The sequence below is a fragment of the Zalophus californianus genome, chromosome 6, assembly GCF_009762305.2.
Source record: "Zalophus californianus isolate mZalCal1 chromosome 6, mZalCal1.pri.v2, whole genome shotgun sequence".
NCBI lineage: Eukaryota > Metazoa > Chordata > Mammalia > Carnivora > Otariidae > Zalophus > Zalophus californianus.
Window position 1 is genome coordinate 1,405,159 of NC_045600.1, and position 13,638 is coordinate 1,418,796.

The 13,638-nt window shown below is 46.0% G+C and overlaps 1 long non-coding RNA gene across 1 annotated transcript; it reads left to right on the top strand.

Moving 5' to 3' along the window:
- The first annotated feature begins 7,741 nt into the window (after window positions 1-7,741).
- Window positions 7,742-13,413, top strand: LOC113910195. The gene is made up of 3 exons (XR_003515956.2): window positions 7,742-8,042; window positions 8,916-10,231; window positions 13,227-13,413. It is a non-coding gene; the product is annotated as an uncharacterized LOC113910195 (long non-coding RNA).
- The last annotated feature ends 225 nt before the right edge of the window (window positions 13,414-13,638 follow it).

Below are 13,638 nucleotides of genomic sequence, written 5' to 3' on the forward strand. Positions count from 1 at the left end.
AGCCAGGAATAAATCCCACTTGGTTGTGTTAAATAATCCTTTTAATGTGCTGTTGGATCCTAGTAGCTAGTATCTTGGTGAGAATTTTTGCATCCATATTCATCAGGAATATTGGTCTGTAATTATCCTTTTTGGTGGGGTCTTTGTCTGGTTTTGGGATCAAGATAATGCTGGCCTCATAGAACGAGTTTGGAACTTTTCCTTCATTTCTATTTTTTGAAACAGCTTCAGAAAAATAGGTATTAATTCTTTAAATGTTTGGTAGAATTCTGCTGGGAGGCCATCTGGCCCTGGACTCTTGTTTGTTGGGAGATTTTTGATTACTGCTTCAATTTCTTTGCCAATTATGGGTCTGTTCAGGTTTTCTGTTTCTTCCTGTTTCAGTTTAATAGTTTAAATGTTTCTAGGAATGCATCCATTTTTCCCAGATTGCCTAATTTGTTGGCATACAATTGCTAATAATATTCTCCTATAATTGTTTGTATTTCTTCATTGTTGGTTGTGATTTCTCCTCTTTCATTCATGATTTTATTTATTTGGGTCCTTTCTCTTTTATTTTTGATATGTCTGGCTAGGGGTTTGTCAATCTTATTAATTCTTTCAAAGAATCAGCTCCTAGTTTCATTGATCTGTTCTACTGTTTTTTTTTTTTTATTTCTACATCATTGATTTCTGCTCTAATCTTTATTATTTCTCTTCTCCTGCTGGATTTAGACTTTATTTGCTGTTCTTTCTCCAGCTCCTTTAGGTGTAAGATTAGCTTGTGTATTTGAGAGTTTTCTTGTTTCTTGAGAAAGGCCTGTATTGCCATCTAGTTTCCTCTTAGGACTTTGTTGCAACCCAAAGGTTCTGAACTATCGTGTTTTCATTTTCATTTGTGTCCATGTATTTTTAAATTTTTTTTCTTTAATTTCCTGGATGATCCATTCATTCTTTAGTAGGATGCTCTTTAACCTCCATGTATTTGTGTTCCTTCCAAATTGTAACTGAGTTCAAGTTTTAAAACACTGTGGTCTGAAGTTATGCAGGGTATAATCTCAATCTTTTTGTACCAGTTGAGACCTGATTTGTGACCCAGAATGTGATCTATTCTGGTGAATATTCCATGTGCACTTGAGAAGAATGTGTATTCTGTTGCTGGATGAAATGCTCTGAATATACCTGTGAAGTCCATCTGGTCCACTGTGATATTCAAAACCCTTGTTTTCTTGTTGATCTTCTGCTTAGATGATCTGTCCATTGCTGTGAATGGGGTGTTATTGTCCCCTACTATTATTGTACCATTACCAATCTGTTTCTTTAATTTTATTAATTGGTTTATATAATTGGTTCCTCCCTGTTTAGGGGCGTAAATATTTATAATTGTTAGATCTTCTCATTGGATAGACTCTTATTATGTTAAAGTGTCCTACTTCATCTCTTATTACAGTCTTTGGTTTAAAATCTAGTTTGTCTGATATAAGGATTGCTACTCCAGCTTTCTTTTGATGTACATGAGCATGATAAATGGTTCTCCACCCCCTCACTTTCAAACTGTAGGTGACTTTGGGTCTAAAATGAGTTTCTTGTAGGCAGCATATCAATGGGTCTTGTTTGTTTGTTTGTTTGTTTTTATCCAGTCTGATACACTGTGTCTTTTGATTGGAGCATTTAGTCCATTTTCGTTCAGAGTAATTATTGAAAGATATGAATTGAGTGCCATTGTATTACCTGTAAAGTCATTGTTTCTGTAAATTGTATCTGTACTTTTCTCATCTTTGTTACTTTTGGGCTCTCTCTTCACTCAAAGGATCTCCTTTAATATTTCTTGCAGGGCTGGTTTAGTGTTCATGAACTCCTTTAGTTTTTGTTTGTCTTGGAAACTCTTTATCTCTCTTTCTATTCTGAATGACAGCGTTGCTGGAGAAAGTATTCCTGGCTGCATATTTTTCCCATTTAGCACCCTGAATATTTCATGCCAGTCCTTTCTGGCCTGCCAGGCCTCTGTGGACAGGTCTGCTGCCTATCTAATATGTCTACCCTTGTAGGTTAAGGACCTTTTGTCCCAAGCTATTTTCAGGATTTTCTCTTTATCTCTGAAATTTGCAAGCTTCACTATTATGTGTGGAGTTGTTGACCTATTTTTATTGACTTTGAGGGGTGTTCTCTTGTGCCTCCTGGAGTTGAATGCCTGTTTCCTTTCCCAGATTAGGGAAGTTCTCAGCTATAATTTGTTCAAATCAACCTTCTGCCCCCCCTTCATTTTCTGGGATGCCTATTATTCAAATATTATTTCACTTCATGGTATTGCTGATTTCTTGAATTCTCCCTCTGTGATCCAGTAGTTGTTTTTCTCTTTTTCTCAACTTCCCTGTTTTCCATCATTTTGTCTTCTATATCACTGACTTCTCTTCTGCCTCATTTAACTTAGATGTTGGAACCTCCAATTTTGCCTGCATCTCAGTTAAAATATTTTTAATTTTTGCCTGATTAGATTTTAGTTCTTTTATTCCTATAGTAAGGGATTCTCTAGTGTCTTCTATGTTTTTTCAAGCCCAGCTAGTATCTTTATAATCATTGTTTTGAATTCTAGTTCCAACATCTTACTTATATCCATATTGATTAAATACTTCCTCTTGTTCTTTATTTTGGGGTGAGTTTCTCGATCTCATCATTATGTCCAGAAAAGAAGAGAAGAAAGAGAGAGAAAAAAATAACAACACCAGAAAAATACAAACAAAACTAACCAGAAAAAAAAAAAGGAAACAAAACAAAATAAGATGGAATCAAACAAGAAGTAAACCAGAACAAAACAATAAACTAGATCCTGGGTGTATTTTGTTTTGTTTGATAAAATAAACTAGCTCTCAAAATAGAAAAGAAAGAAAAACTTATATATATATATGTGTGTGTATATATACATACATGTATACACACACACACACACACACACACAAAAGTATATATACAAAAGTACAATAAAATACAATGAAAGGAAACAAAAAACAATATATATAATGTATATATAAAATTAAAAAATAAAAAAAGAATTGAAAAAATCAGAAAATAGCTGTAAAAAAAACTAAAACTGAAAGACTAAAGAATAATAAAAATAACCTGCAAATACTATATACTGTTTTTCCCAAGAGCTGAAGTTTTGCAGTTCTCTAAGATTGGTGACTTTGTATTAACCGGATGTTCCTGATGGTCTCCTGGGAGTGGGGCCTGTTACACTGATTCTCAGATGTCTTTGCCTGGGTGGAATTGCACTCCCCTTGCCAGGGTGCTGGGCTTAGTGTAAGCACTCTGGGATTGCTCTCTGTGGCTGTTTTGCTGTCTGAAGGCTTTCAGCATCAATTTGGGGGATGAAAATTGCCGTGCCCCATCTCTAGTCCTGGATCTGAACATTCGTACCCCCTACTCTTCAGTGCACCTCCAGAGAAAAGCAGTCAATTACTCCTGTCTCCCTGGTCTCTGTCCACACTCTGTGTTCACCCAGTCTGTGACGGAGCATTTTTATCTCAGACATGCAACCCCCCCATTTGGAGTCTCCAAACTTTATGGGTTCCTGCAGCTTGTACCCTCACCACACCACTCCTCCTGAGGGAGGGTGGGGGGGGGTCTCACCACAGCTCTGAGAACGGTCATCCCACCATGTCAGGGTTCACAGTTTATGGCAACATTGAGCAGAAAGCTGGCACCTGGGCTCACTGTCTGCAACCCACTTTCCCTGTTCCAATGCCTGGGGACTCTGCTGCACTCAGGCTCCCCCGTTCTTCCTGTGACCCTGGGGATCCTGAGACCATGCTGTCCCACCTGGGATTTCACCCCACTTCACCATCTGAGCAGTGGGGACGTCCCCCACTGTAGCAAACTTCTAAAAATTCTGATTTGGGGCTCTGCTGCTTATAACACTGTGCAGAAGCCTCCTTAAGGCAGACTCCTCCCCCTTTGTCCTATCTTCAGATATCTCGCCACAGATTCACATCTCTGCACCTCCTACCTTCCAAAAAGTGGTTATCTTTCTATTTGTAGAATCACAGCAATTCTTTTCTCAGATCTCTGATTTATTTTGCAGGTGTTCAGAATGATTTGATAACTATCTAGCTGAATTCCAGGGACCAGATGAAATTAGGATCCCCTCCTCCTCTGCCTTCTTAACTCCTCCTCCTGCATATATGTTTAAAAGGAAACATGCTTGCTTATAGTTCTCTAATGAATTGACCCTTTTATTGCTGTGAAATCGTCCTCTTTATGTGTAGTAATTTTGTGTGTGTGTTTTTAAGTTGATTTTGTCTGATCATAGTGCAGCCTCTCTGGCACTTTTATCTATTTTCATCCTTTCTTTCAAACTACTTGTATGTCTGAGTCTAAAATATGTCTCTTGTAGACACCACATAGTTGTATTTTGGTTTATTTTTCAGACAATCAGTCAATCTCTGCCTTTTGATTAGATGGTTTGATCCATTCACATTTAGAGTTATTGTTGATATAACTAGATTTACACCTGCCATTTTGCTTTTTGTTTTCTATGTCTCATGTCATTTTCGTTCCTCTGTCCTTCTGTTACTGTTTTACTTTGTTTAAAGTAGATTTTTTTTAATGCAACATGAACAATCATGAATTTCTCTAACAATTTATGTAACAATGAAATTACATGTTTAAGTTATTTTTAGTGGTTTCCCTAGGACTTACCATACATATCTCTTAAAGTATCAGAATCTAGCTCAGATTTATATTGACTTAGTTCCAACAAAATATGGAAACTTTGCTCTTAGATTGCTCCATTCACTCCCTCTTTTTATTCTATCATTATACATCTTGCATCTACATATGTTACAAACCCAACAGTACATTGTTAAATCACTTTATATAATCATGCTTTTTAAAAAAGCTGAGGGAAGAATGGAAAGCAAGTATATATTTGTGGAGCTTGTTATTTTAACCTCCTTTACCCTTTTTTATCATCTTTATTTCTTCCTGTGGACTTGAATGCATATCTCATGTCATTCTCTTCCTCCAATAGACATTTTCCCCACCACTCTTGTGCTGTTATTCTCAAATATATTACATGTGTATGATATAGGCCCTCAAATACAACATATTGTTTTATGAAATTGCTTTTTAAGTAAGTCAAGAGAAGGGAGAAGAAATATGCAATCATAGTCTTTTGTAATTACCTACATAATTGCCTCTACTGACACTTATTTGTGTGGATTTGAATTACCATCTTGTGCTACTTTCTTTCAGTCTGAAGAACTTCTTTTAGTATTTCTTGTAAGGTAGATTTGTTAGCAACTAATTTTCTTTTTATTTAGGAATACTTTTATTTCACCCTCATATTTTAAAGATACTATTCCTGGATACAAGACTTTTAGTCAGCAGATTTTTCCTTTCAACACTTTGAATATTTCATCTCTTTGCCATCTGGTCTCCAGTGTTTCTAAGTCAGCTGTTAATTTTATTGGGGTTCTTTTGTATGTGATGAGTTGTTTTTCTCCTGCTGTTTTCAAGATTTTGTCTTTGTCTTTGATGTTTCAATTAGCATGTGTTTTGGTGTGTGTCTTTGTGTTTATCCTCCTTGGAATACTGAGTTTCTTGGATAAGAAGTTAATATTTTTCACCAGATTTGGAAAATTTCCAGCCATTATATTTTCAAGTATTTTTTCCATTCCCATCTAACTCTCATTACATGTATGTTGGTGTGCTTGATGGTATTCCACATTTCACTGAGGCTCTGTTCATTTCTCTTCGTTTTTTCCTTCCTATTCTTCAAATCATGTAATCTCTATTGACCTAGCATGAAGTTTGTGGATTCTTCTGCCAGCTGAAATATACTGTTAAGCCCCTCTAGTGAATTTTTCATTTTACTTAATGTACTTTTCACCTCCAGAATTTCCAGTGAGGTCCCAGTCACCCTAAGCACACCTAATACCTAGATCTTGGCTTCTAATACTATTCTCCAGTAAAAGGAATCCAAGATCTTGGAGGAACAGCCGATTCCAGGGCTGTGTCAGTGATTATGCAAGAGGCACGTGGAACATGTTGTAGTGCCAGAAAGTAAAGAAGTAATTAAAAACCCCACCGTGGTGGAATTTTGTCAGAGGGACAGGAGCCAAACTTAAAGAGCTTCTGATGGCCAAAGCCGGAATAATTTGAGCACTAAAATAAAGTATACAAGATTATAGCCCAAGGCATAAAATAAATACCTGTGAGTCCATACTGATCTAAGTCAGTGACTGAATAAATACATAAATGGGGGAGAAGAACCAAATGTCCCATGGAGAAGAATTCCAAGTCATCATGTAAATACTCCATCCTCCCTTCTCCCTACAGTGTGGGCTGCTCATGGTGGCTTCCCTCCAAGGAGCAAAGTTTGAAAAATGGGAAGAAGAGTAAAGGTTAGAGTGGAGCAGTGGAGAGGTCCAACAAGCACGGCCTCAGCCAGGTCCTCACGGTTAACGTAACAGTGATCAGTCATGAGGATCGCCTGTGCCCTTCTTGTAATGTAATGTAAGTGGCTCTTTACCCAGAACCCATAGTCAATCATTAGAAAAACATCAGGCAAATTTTAGTCGAGAGTTGTTCTATAAAACATCTCTAATTTTTCCCATGTTTGAGCTCTTAAATTTATCTTCCGAGCCCTTTATCTGTTTTGTCAGGATTTCCATCTCATATTTTTGCTCTTTGCTCATATTTTTCATACTTCATCTTCCAGGCCATTGATTTGGGTCTAAACAGTGATCATAATGTCCTTCAATCTATCCACTGAAATTATTCTTTTGAACTCCAGGAACAAAACAACAGGCATCGGGCCTCTCCAGTGTCTCCTAAGTTGTCGGTGAGTTTCTTCCTATTGCCCCCAGGGCACCCGGAGCCAGCATCCACTTCAGGAGAGGGGGCAGACAGAGTGGAGGGGACAACGCCATGCTTCCAGAAACCCCCGCCCACTGTCTAACCTGGGAAGTGACATCACACCTCTCTCAGACGCCTCAAGTCTATGCCCTTGACCTGAGATCACAAGATGAGGTTGTGATCACAAGGGCTGAAGTCAAAGCCACCTGTTTCAGACTTCGCAAAGGAAGGTGCATCTCTGATTCCATCAAGGACGACATGTTCTGAACATCAGTCAGTTGATGTTCTGTGAGTCACAAATTCTGCAACAAAGTGCCATGGAGGGATAGCTTTTCTGTCCCCATAGCAGTGACCTGTCAGGGACCATTGGAGCAGAATAATGAGAAACGCAGGGACGTTGGGAGCCACCTCCTGGGACACGGTCCAAACACCTTCACGGAAGGTCCTCAGTGTCAAGGAGAGACAGGCAGAGGCTCAGGGAATAACCATTAATCACAATAGCGTAGGTTTGTTTTTTTTTAAATAACTGATTCATTTACTGTCTCCTTCCTCTCTTCCTTTATCAACTCACCCTTAACCTGTGATCAGTACGTGGGTCAGATATATCCTCCTGTGGCCTCGTTGCTATCTTCATGCTGACGACTTCCAAATCTCTTTAATGAGCTGCGACCCCTGAGTGCACCTGACCACCTACCCACTTGCACACCCGGACACCCCAAAGTAATGTGTGAATTCAGCTCACATCCTCGACCCTGGACTGCACCTCTTCCTTTGGGGGGTGGCATTGAGCAGAGAAAAAAGAATGTGGGAAGCTCCAGGAGCCTGGTCACAGCCCCACCCCGTTGCTATGCTCTGCTCATTGTGGACTGTTGTCTGGGAAACCTGAGCCCTTGTAGGGGCAGCCGGGGTGGGGGGCGCAGTGTGCTGGAGACACATCATCTTAGAGAAAGGACAGCAGCTCAGAGGATGTGAGCCCTGAGGTACCTGCGCTGAGGACCCAGAAGGACCCTGGGATCCCTGGACTCTGAGCCCCATCAGTAACAGGCTGCTTACTTGGGAGAACAGACGAATCTCCACCAACCTCTTGCTCTGAACAGAAATAAGTCACCCTCTTCCCTGAATCAGTTACTAGTTTGATCTCAATACAGGAGCATCTTTGGCAATAAATACTTGGATAATGGGTCCAGTCTCCTCTTAGAATTTGTCTGGTGAGCCGTCTGGGCAGAGGGCAAGGTGGGGCAACCAGGACCCGAGGGGTTTGGGGGGCTGGCTGGTGGGCTGCAGAGGGCGGGTGCACGGCCGTCGCGACTGGTCACACACCAGGAGTGAGGAATGAGGGTTTCACTATGACCACGTAGGTTTTGGTCCAGGAACGTAAGCATATAAAATCCTGCTGGGAAATCCCACGTGTAATTCACCTCGTGCGCAGGTCTCAGGAGAGAAGCTGATGGTCATCTCAGGGGATGTAGACTGAATTTGACTCCACCCCCCCTCCTTGGTAGGAACTCAGAGATACAAGGGCTACCTTAATTTACAAAGGACAACTCCCTCAAGCTACCTCAGACCCCTGGCTTCCCACTGAAGTTGGGGACCAGGGGCGTGACCACTCTCACGGCCTGACAGTCTGGCCAATGTCACAAGACAAGGAGGAAGGAGACGGGTGAGAACTGGAAGGAGACACAGACTCATTTGTGGAGACCACATAACTCTCTACATAGACACATTTCCCAAGAAACTTTACAATTAGAACTAACAAGGTTTGGCATAAGCGTTATAAAAACCCACAGCACTGCTACCCGATCACCACCACTAACTGGAAAATGCAATAGAAAAAAAAAAAACCTACCACTCACAACAGCAATAGAACTCTACTAGCAGTAAATAAAGATGCGTAGCATCTCCAATGAGAAAATATTAAAATTTTATTGGGGGATAGAGATGAAAGTTTAACTATTGGAGAGAAAGACCATGAATAGGAAGACTCGATTTTAAATGTTCATTTTTCCCTGTAAAAAAAAACCTATAAACTAAACACAGTTTCATTTACAATCCTAACAGTGTTCCTTGGGGCCCCTGATCAGGGGCCCCTGTTTCCCGTAGATACTGAAGGACCAGGAATAGTCAAGTTTGAAGGCGGAGCAGGAAGCAGGAAGCCAAATATCAAGACTCCATCTGGAGCCACGATGGATGTGTGGAAGTCCTCCATGGGAAACGCAGAACTTTGAAGCATTTAGAAGAAATGGCCTTATGGTTTTAAGAAAAATTCTTAAGTGAGACACGCAATCATAATTGAAGTTGGATACATTTGGCTATATCTCTGTTGTACATGTGGACCCACGTACAACAAAAGGCACCACAAAGTTAAAAGTTAAACAACAAGCCCCAGATCAAGAAGAAATACCTTCTATACACATAACAGACAAATGGTCATTATGCTGCATATTTAAAGAGCTTATACTAATCAATAAGACAATACAAAAGAAGAACCAACCAAAAATAGGAACATGCAATGAACAGAAGTGGAAACTGAATATCCCACACCCATGAAAAGGCACCCTCTACCTAGTAATCGGGGACATGCAAACGTAAGCAAGGATTTAAGATCATCACATGAACAAAGGCTAAGTACCTAACAGCAGTCATGCGGGCAACGGGCAGGTAAGCTCTCAGACAATCTGAGGGAGGTATGCTAGCTCCACCCTTTGAAAAGCAATTCGTCTGCTGGTGAAGCTGGAGCCCGGCAGGCCCCTCCACCCTGCGACCCCATCTCTCCTGGACTCTGGAGACACTGCTGCATTTTGCACAAGGAATGGGAGCAGTGGCCGGTCCCAGGTGGGGACAGACTCCATGACATCAGCCTGTCCACAAAGTGGCTAAGACAGGCCCCAGCGGCTGCGCACGGACCTGGGCCAGCAGGGGGTTGCAGCACAGGGCCACAGAACGTGATGCTGTTTGTGTGATGTCACAAACTTTTGCTGAAACCATATGGAGGAGAGAGGACGGGGGAGTAAGGCCAAACGCTAACACCTGCTAGGTCCGGGTCCGGGCACGCATCGTGCCATTGGTTCTGAATGTTCCAGCCGCCCCATCAAGAACATGCAGGGGACAAAGAATGTGGGTCCTGAAGGCAAAAAAAAAAAAAAAAAAAAGCTACAGAGAAACAGGAGACAACAAAAGACCCTAAGAAAGCAGAACCAGCGCGGACAGTGAGCCACGTGCTTGGGGGCGATGAAAGAGGAAGAAGCCATCAGAGAGCTGCGCGGACGGGACGGCTGAATACAGCCTCAAGGACGCTTATTCAGTCAACAGATAATAATGGAACACCTGCGAGAGCCGGCCCCGGGGACTCTGTGGGGCACCCCCCCTCCGAGCGTGGGGGGCAACCCACGCGCAGAGAGTGAGTCAGGAAGAGACGCTTGGGGTGCTGCGGGCCGTGGAGGAGGGCCGCGCTGGGGCTGGTCGGCGAGGTGTTCCCGGGACCGGCACGGGGCGCGGTCAGGGGGCAGGGACACGATGGCTGGGTGCGGGAGTGCGAGGTGTGCGGCGGAGAGAAGGCAGACCGGGGTCCGGGGACGGCGTGGCAGCCAGGGCGGGGGTCGGAAGGCTGTGTCCCCCCAGCCAGGATGCGGACCAGAGATCTCGGCTCCAGCAGAGAGCCAGTCCCTGCTGCGTTGGGTTGGACGCGGTGACAGCGTGGGGCGTGGTGTGCAGGCAGCGGGGCGGGGTGGCGGGGCGCAGGAGGGGGTCTGCTGGCCACAGTGGCCTCCCCTCCCGGATGAGGGCAGAGAGGGAGGGCGAGGAGGAAGGGCAATGAACGGAGCAGCAGACTACTGCTGGGGGCAGGAAAGTGTAGGCCCACTGCGGTCCTTCCTGGAAGGTCTGGGGGACAGTCCAGCTCCAGGCTCGTGCAGGTGTGGGCAGAATTCAACTCCAGGCGTTTCTGGACAGATGCCCCCACGTCCCAGCTGGCAGCCAAGTGAAGCTAGCTCTCAGCTTCTAGAAGCTTCCCACAGCCCTCAGCCCACAGCGGCCTTGCTCCATCCTCAAAGCCAGCAAGGGCGGGTCGAGTCCTCACACTCAGGCTGTGCTGCCCCTTCCTCTGCCGAATCTGAGGCCAGCCAGCCACGCGAAGGGCTCATGTGATTCGATGCGCAACAATCTCCATCTGCAGAGGCGCAGCTCAGTCCCACCTCCGAGTCCCCGTCACCGTGCGCAATGGCATCTGCCCATGTTCCAGACATGTGGCTGGGCACCCGTCTCTGGCCAGGTAGAAGACGGGGTACAGGAAGTGTGGCAGAATAGTGACCACAGGTGAATCTTCACTGCACGCGTTTGCACTTTCCCGTGGGTGTGAATACTTATCACGACGAAAAGGGCAGCGTGCCGCGTGATTCTAGACAGGACGGTAGTGTCCAGCACCCTGGGGTCAGAGCACGGCCAGGCCAGCGTCCCCTTGCGTGTGCTGGGGGGGTGTTCACCCAGACGCAGCGATGGTCTCGGATCCTCAAGCCCCGTCTGAGAAGATGGGCTCCCTGGGAGCATCCACGTCCTGGAAAAGCCCAGTGAGAAGTTCCTGAATCCAGGGAGGGTGTGGGGAGGGCTTCTGGCACCAGCGATGCTGTTTCCGTGCAGAAAGGGTCCCGGGCCAGCCCAGGGGGCGAGACGGTTGCCGCACACAACTGTGCCACAGAGCGGAGGGAAGACTGGGCAGGATGCGCAGGCCACAAGACCTCAGCTGTGCGAGAAAGCTGGTGTCCCCACGTCTCCCCCAAGGAAGTGGGAGGTGCAGCCCAACGTCACCAACCAAGACAGGGAGGCTGCACCTACATGAGGGGGTCTTTTCGCCGCTGGTGAGTGGGAGTTACTGGCTGGTGTTGGCTCTCTCCTGCACGTCCTCACCTGCCTGTGTCGCCGGCTGGCTGTGCATGGATCCCAGTGGTTTGAGTTCAGGGCTGTGCCCAGAGGTCCCCACGGTCCATCACAGTGCTGGGCCCAGAGGCCCGGACCTGGGCCGGACACCTGCCAGATGCTGGCTGGGCTGCACCGTGTTCCCTTCCTGCCGGGTCCTGGCAGGCGGCTTCAGGCCCCATGGGGCTGGCGGTGTGGTTGGCGGTCTGGGGATTGGTGTGACCCTGTCTTGGACGCTGGTGCCCCTCCACACCGAGTGTGTGCTTCCAGACCCTCAGCTCCTCTCAGGCTGGCCTCCCGTCCCTGCATGCTGGAGGCATTGTCCGCGGGACACCCAGGCGTGAGGGGACTGGCTCAGGGCGGATGGCTCTTACAGCGCAAGGGTGCACCCCCCTCAGTCCCACAGCGCCAATTACACTGCATCCCAGGGGCTTGGAATGTGTGCGGTGTGGCCGCCAAGGTCCAGGCTGCGGCTTCTCTGGGAATATCCGCGTGCACTGCCTCAGTGCTTATGAAGGACGACCCACCAGCACGCGCGGACTGTTCAGCTCCTATTCACAGCGTTGACCCCAGCACTCCTGAGGGCAAGGGCCGGGGGGCCTGTGTCTCTCCCCTGCCCTCCTTGCCTGTCTCTACTACCTGCCCGGCGTCTAGATTATAGTTTGATCCAATTTTAATTCACTTCCAACTCGATTCAATTCAGTTCAGTTTGGATGTGACTTCTGTCCCCTTCCCAACTCAATTTCTGTTTAATCCAGTTCCTGTGCTCAGGTGCCCAGCAGGAGCCGGGGCAGTGACGTCAGGAGGGTCCCTCCCGGAGGGCGGCAGGGAGAGGCAGGAAGAGGGTGGAGGCTGCGTGGGCTTGTGCCCACCCACGGGGCATGACCGAGCATGGCACAGGGTCCCCATGGGGCACCTGTGAGGCACTGCAAGTGGACAGGTGCCTGTGGGTAAAGGTGTGTCTAAGCCGACGGGCGACAGGACTGGACACAGGAAGCTATGTTCTTCACCACAATCCTGCGCAGACTCCAGCGTGCTTCCGTGTATTGTGAGCTCCGAGGAAGGGACGGATGTAGGAAAGTTTTCTAGAGATAGTCCAGCAGATCCAGGCAAACTCTGCAGCTAAGGGTACTTTCCAGGTGGGGGTGAGGACTGCCAGGTTGGGCGCTGGCTGCTGGTGGGGGCGGAGGGTGGGAGGAGGGTGCGCCCAATGGTCCAGCTCCGGGGCCCTTGCTGAGCTGGACCCCCACGTGAGCCCCTTGCTTCAAGGCCCATCCGCTGCACGCTCTCAGGACGAACCAAGACAGAACGGGGATACAGAGCGTGTCTGGATGGAGATTGGTCTCTGGGCCGCTGCAGGGGGCATTAGGACCAGGCTCGGAGCTGAGCATCCCACCATATTCTGCAGCTCTCCGGACGTGTCCTGGGGTGACTCGATGCACCATAAGCCGAGAAACAAATTCTCACTCTTCCTTGCCTTACAGGTGACTCATTTCCATACGGCTCCACAGAACGACCCCAAAGTTGAATCTGAGACTCTTGGAGCAGGAGCAACTTGCTGGGAAATTTGAGGACGCAAATTCAATTCATCATTATTTATGAAGCGACACGGAGGAGTTTATTACTCTGATTACTCACTAATCATTCCCCATAAATGCAGGAACCGACAAAATCCCACAGAATCAATAAAGTGGTAAGTTCCCTGTCTAAATCATGGCACCTAGTATTCTTGAGTAAACCTTTCAGTAATTTACAAAGGCTGTTGAATTTTATAGTAAGTGTTTTTCAAACCAAGCTGGATTCTAAACAATAATGACTTTTTAATGTGGCTCTGTGATTACATTGTCATAGTGACATACGGGGGTCTTTGACTGCATCCGAAATGAGCCTGGTGTG